The sequence below is a fragment of the Trichechus manatus genome, unplaced genomic scaffold, assembly GCF_000243295.1.
Source record: "Trichechus manatus latirostris isolate Lorelei unplaced genomic scaffold, TriManLat1.0 scaffold00077, whole genome shotgun sequence".
Lineage (NCBI taxonomy): Eukaryota > Metazoa > Chordata > Mammalia > Sirenia > Trichechidae > Trichechus > Trichechus manatus.
In genome coordinates, this window is record NW_004444013.1 from 584,552 (window position 1) to 590,442 (window position 5,891).

Below are 5,891 nucleotides of genomic sequence, written 5' to 3' on the forward strand. Positions count from 1 at the left end.
TAAGCAATTACTCCCCCTTACCTCCTCCTTCCCACCCTCGGTAACCACTAATAAGCTTTGGTCTCTATATATAGCAACAGAAATTTATTCTCCCACTCTTCTGGAGTCCAGAAGTCCGAACTCAAAGTGTCCGCAAGGTTGGTTTCTTTTGGAGGCTCTGAGAAAAATCTGTTCCATGACCTTCTCCTAGCTTCTGGTGGATGTTGACAATCACTGGTGTTCTTGGCTTGTAGATGCATCACTCTGATTTCTGCCTCTGTCTTCATATGGCCGTCTTCCCTCTGTGTCTCTGTGTCTAAACCTCCCTTCCTTTCCCTTATAAAAACACCAGTCATTGGATTTAGGGCCTACCCTAATCAAGTAATGACCTCTTCTTTTTTTTTTTTTTTTTTAATAATACTTTGTTGTGTTTTTGGTGAAGGTTTACATAGCAGTTTAGGTTCCAATTCAACAATTCCTAAACAAGTTGTTCAGTGACATTGGTTACAGTCTTCATGACGCATGAACATTCTCGTTATTTCTGTTCTGATTGTTCCATTTCCATTAATCTAGTTTCCCTGCCCCCTTACATTCTCATCTTTGTTTTAAAGTAATTGTTGACCATTTGGTTTCATATAGGTGATTTTTTAAAGGAGCACAGTTCTTGCAGGTGATATTTATTATTTATGAGCCAATTTGTTATTTAGCTACAGGGTGACCCCAGGTGTTAGTTTAGTTTCAAGGTTTGAGGAGTATCTCAGGGAAATAGTCTCTGGAATTCCTCCAATCTCAACCAATCAAGTAGGTCTGGTTTTTTTGTTTTGTTTTTAGGAATTTGAGGTTCTGTTCCACATTTTTCTCCCATTTCATCAGGATCTATCTATTGTGGCCCTGATTAAAACGGATAGTAATGGTACCTGGACATCATCTAGTTCTTCTGGTAGTAATGAATGACCTCATTATAACTTAACAAATTACATCAAAAAAGGCCACATTTGTAAATAAGGCCACTATCTTAGGCTGGATTCTCAAGAGAAGCAAAACCAGTGAAACATTTTATGTATATTGCTAAACTAACTTTTTTTGGTTAGCAGCCAAGCGCACTTAACCACTATGCCACCAGGGCCTTGGCATAGTGGTTAAGAGCTCGGCTGCTAACCAAATAAAGGTCAGCAGCTCAAATCCACCAGCTGCTCCTTGGAAACCTTATGTGGGCAGTTTTACTCTGTCCTATAGGGTCACTATGAGTCAGACCAATTCGATGGCGCCTAACAACAACAATATATATAGACAGTGAGAGAGAGAGAGATTTATCTCATGGAAATGGCTCATGCAATTGTAGAGGCTGGCAAGTTCCAAGTCCATGGATCAGGGGTCAGGCTGAAGGCTTCTCCTGACTCACATAGCTGCAGGGGCTGATGAAACCAAGATCAACAGGTCAGACAGCAGGCCATTGGCTCACAGGCAATGGAGACCAATGAATCCCAAGATCGGCAGGCAATACTGCAGGCAGCTGGCTCAAATCCCAAGAACCAGAGGTCAGATGATGATTATCTGTATGCAGGATCCAGAGCAAGAAAAAGCCAGCGAGCTTTGCCAGAACACCCATATATATTTGATGCAGGCCACACCTCTGAGGAAACTCCCTGAACAATTGATTGGCTGAGCACATCAGATCACATCATGGAGGTGATTGCCTTGTATCACAAACTTGAGGATAACTACATCATTACATAACTGCCAAATTACATCATTACATAACTGCCAAACTACTGAGAATCATGGCCTAGCCAAATTGACACACAACCTTAACCATCACAGTCACATTCTGAGATTCCAAATGAACATAAATTTTAGGGAACACTATTCATCCCAGTACAGTTCCCTACACAATCCCCTTGTGCTTGACTCACCCTGACCCACGTGATTTTAAAAATACATACTTGATATATTCTAGATAGAGATCCTTTGTTGGATAAACATTTAGCAAATGTTTCTTCCCAGTCTGTATCCTGTCTCAAGTTTCCATCCCGGGTTCTCTCTTCTTCTCTCATTCAGGTCCACAGCTTCACTTATCTTTATCAGGGTAATACCTGACTTACATCTACAGTTTGAGTGGCCCTTCTGAGGTTCCATCGGCCTATAGACAGCTCCACATGGCATTTGAAACTTTATAGTCAGCATAAAGTGTCCACAATTGAACTCGTTGTCTTTACCTCAAAGTATACCTTGTCACGGATTTAGTTGTGTCCCTCAAAAATATGTGTCAACTTGGCTAGGCCATGATTCCCAGTATTGTGTGGTTGTCCTCCATTTTGTGATCTGATTGTTCTCCATTTTGTGATGTGTTGTAAATCCTAGCCTCTATGCCTGTGGTTGGAGGCCTCTTGGTGCAGTGGTTAAGAGCTCGGCTGCTAACCAAAAGGTCAGCTGCTCGAACTCACCAGTACTCCTTGGGAACCCTGTGGGGCAGTTCTAGTCTGTCCTATAGGATTGCTATGAGTTGGAATCGACTTGATGGCAACAGATTTGGATTTTTTTTTTTTAATGCCTTGTGGTTATGGCCCCATTTGTGAATGAGCTGTCTGTTATATTAATGAGGCAGGATTAGGTCATGTTAATGAGGATTAGGTTATGTTTGTTATGTTAATGAGGTAGGATTAGGGTGGGATGTATCTTGAGTCATCGCCCTTCACTGCCCTACAAGAGACAAAACAGAGAGAAATGAACAGAGAGAAAGGGACCTCCTACCACCAACAAAGAAGAACTGGGAACAGTGCATGTCCTTTGGACCCAGGGTCCCTGTGCTGAGAAACTCCTAGGCCCAGGGGAAGATGAATGACAAGGACCTTCCCCAGAGTTGACAGAGAGAGAAAGTCTTCCCTTAGAGCTGGCTGTCTGAATTCAGACTTCTAGCCTCCTAAACTGTGACAGAATAAATTTCTGTTTGTTAAAGCCATCCACTTTGGTATTGTTACAGTAGCACTAGATAACGAAGACAGAATTTGGTACCAGAAGTGGGGTTCTGCTCTAACAGATACCTAAAATGTGGAAGCAGTTTTTAAATTGGGTAATGGGTAGAGGCTGGAAGAGTTTTAAGATGCCTAATAATAAAAGCCTCGATTGCCTTGAAGAGATGATTGGTAGAATTACGGATGTCAAAGGTGATTCTGATGAGGGCTCAGAAGGAAGTGAGGAGAGCTATAGAGAAAGTCTCTATCGTCTTAGAGAATACATATGGCACAAGCAACAGAATGTTGCTAGAAATATGAACGTTAAATGTGCTTCTACTGAGGCTTTAAAAGAAAATGATGAACATGTGATTGGACAACGGAGAAAGGGTGTTGCTTTTTATTCACTGACAAAAAGCTTGTCTGAATTATGTTCAAATGTTTGGTGGAAGGTAGAACTTGACTTTCTGGCTGATGAGATTTCTAAGCAAGATCATAAAGAAACCACATGGTCTCTCCTTGCTGCTCACAGTGAAATGCAAGAGGGAAGAGATGGACTTAAAAATGAACTGTGCAAAATGAAAACAAAACTTAAAGATTTGGAAAATTCTGTTGTACGAACTAAGGACACATGTCCTAGAATTTTCACCAAGGACATGGTTACACAATCTTTTGTTAAAGAGAATTAAGCCCCTAAGACTGAAGGGGACAGAGAAAGAACAAAAGGAAAGACACTGTCTGCCTCTTGGAATTCTACAGGCAGGAAACAGGCCAAAGGATATACATCTGTCGTCCTCTAAGTAAAGAAAAGCATCACTGGAGAAGTTTGGAGATCAGCAGAACTGTTTGAAGGAGCCACAACCTCCTAGATTTCAAAGAGTCAATTCTTCACCAACTCAGTTCTGGAATGTGGGCCTGCCATTTACAAGTGCCAGAGGAATAGGGCCGGGGTTGCTGCTTAAAGCTGAGGGGGCAGGGCTGCCACGTCTAAGTGACAGAAGGACATACTTCGGACAGGTTATCAGGAGGGATCAGTCCCTGGAGAAGGACATCATGCTGGGTAAAGTAGAGGGTCAGCAAAAAAGAGATGGACCCTTAACGAGATGGATTGACACAGTGGCTACAACAATGGACTCAAGCATAACAACAATTATGAGGATGGTGCAGGACCGGACAGTGTTTTGTTCTGTTGTACATAGGGTAGCTATGAGTCAGAACCAACTCAATGGCACCTAACAACAAATAGTGTGGAAATAAATTTCTGCTTGTTAGAGCCATCCATTTGTGGTATTTCCGTTATAGCAGCGCTAGATAACTAAGACAACTTCATCTTGGTCAATGGCATTATTTTGCTAGTGCAGGATGAGATCAACTTGCCCTGCAAACATTTGACCGTGGTCCAACACCTGGGTCAACTCAGAGCTGTCTCCTCATTCCTGGCTCACGGGCTGCCCGCCTGGCTTTGGCTTGGGTTTCTGTTATAGCTCCATTCCATTTCCAAAGTGGTTTGTACCATTTTATATTCCCACCAGCAGTGTATAAGTGTTCCAGTTTCTCTACAACCTCTCCTATATTTATTATTTTGTGTTTTTTGGATTAATGCTAGCTTTGTTGGGGTGACATGGTATCTCATTGTAGTTTTGATTTGCATTTCTGTAATGGCTAATGATCATGACCATTTCCTAATGTACTGGTAGCCACCTGAATGTTTTCTTTGGTAAAGTGCTTGTTCATATTCTTTGCCCATTTTTTAACTGAGTTATTTTTCTTTTGTGGTTGAAGTTTTGCATTATCTTGTAGATATTAGAGATTAGACCCCTATTGGATATGTCATAGCCAAAAATATTTTCCCAGTCTGTAGGTTGTCTTTTTACTCTTTTGGTGAAGTCTTTTGATGAGCATAAGTGTTGGATTTTTAGGAGCTCCCAGTTATCTAGTTTCTGTTCTGGTGTTTGTGCATTGTTAGTTATGTTTTGTATTCTGTTTATACCATGTATTAGGGCTTCTAGCGTTATCCCTATTTTTTCTTCCATGATCTTTATTGTTTTAGATTTTCTATTTAGGTCTTTGATCCATTTTGGGTTAGTTTTTGTGCATGGTGTGAGGTATGGGTCTTGCTTCAGTTTTTTGCAGGTGGATATCCTGTTATGCCAGCACCATTTGTTAAAGAGAGTATCTTTTTCCCCAATTAATGGACTTTCAACCTTTGTCAAATATCAGGTGCTCATAGGTGGATGAATTTACTTCTGGATTCTCAATTCTGTTCCATTGGTCTATGTAGCTGTTGTTGTACGAGTACCAGGCTGTTTTGACTACCATGGCGGTATAATAGGTTCTAAAATCAGGTAGTGTGAGGTCTCCCACTTTGTTCTTCTTCATGAATGCTTTACTTATCTGGGGCCTCTTCCTTTTGCATATGAAGTTGGTGATTTGTTTCTTCATCTCATTAAAACATGTTTTTGGAATTTGGATCAGGATTGCATTGTATCTGTAGATCGCTTTGGGTAGACTTGACATTTTCACAATGTTGAGTCTTCCTATCCATGAGCAAGGTATGTTTTTCTATTTATGTAGGTCTCTTTTGGTTTCTTGTAGTAGTGTCTTGTGGTTTTCATTGCATAGGTCTTTAAGTCTCTGGTTAGATTTATTTCTAAGTATTTTATCTTTTTGGCGGCTAATGTAAATGGTATTGATTTGGTGATTTCCTCTTCGAAGTTCTCTTTATTGGTGTAGAGGAATCCAACTGATTTTTGTATGTTTATCTTGTATCCTCATACTTTGCTGCAATCCTCTGTTAGTGCCGTAATTTTGTTGCGGATTCTTTGGGGCTTTCTTTGTATAAGATCATATCATCTGCAACTAGGGATACTTTCACTTCTTCCTTGCCAGTTGGGACGCCCTTTATTTCTTTTTCTAGCCTAATTGCTCTGGCTAGGACCTCCAGCACAATGTTGAATAAGA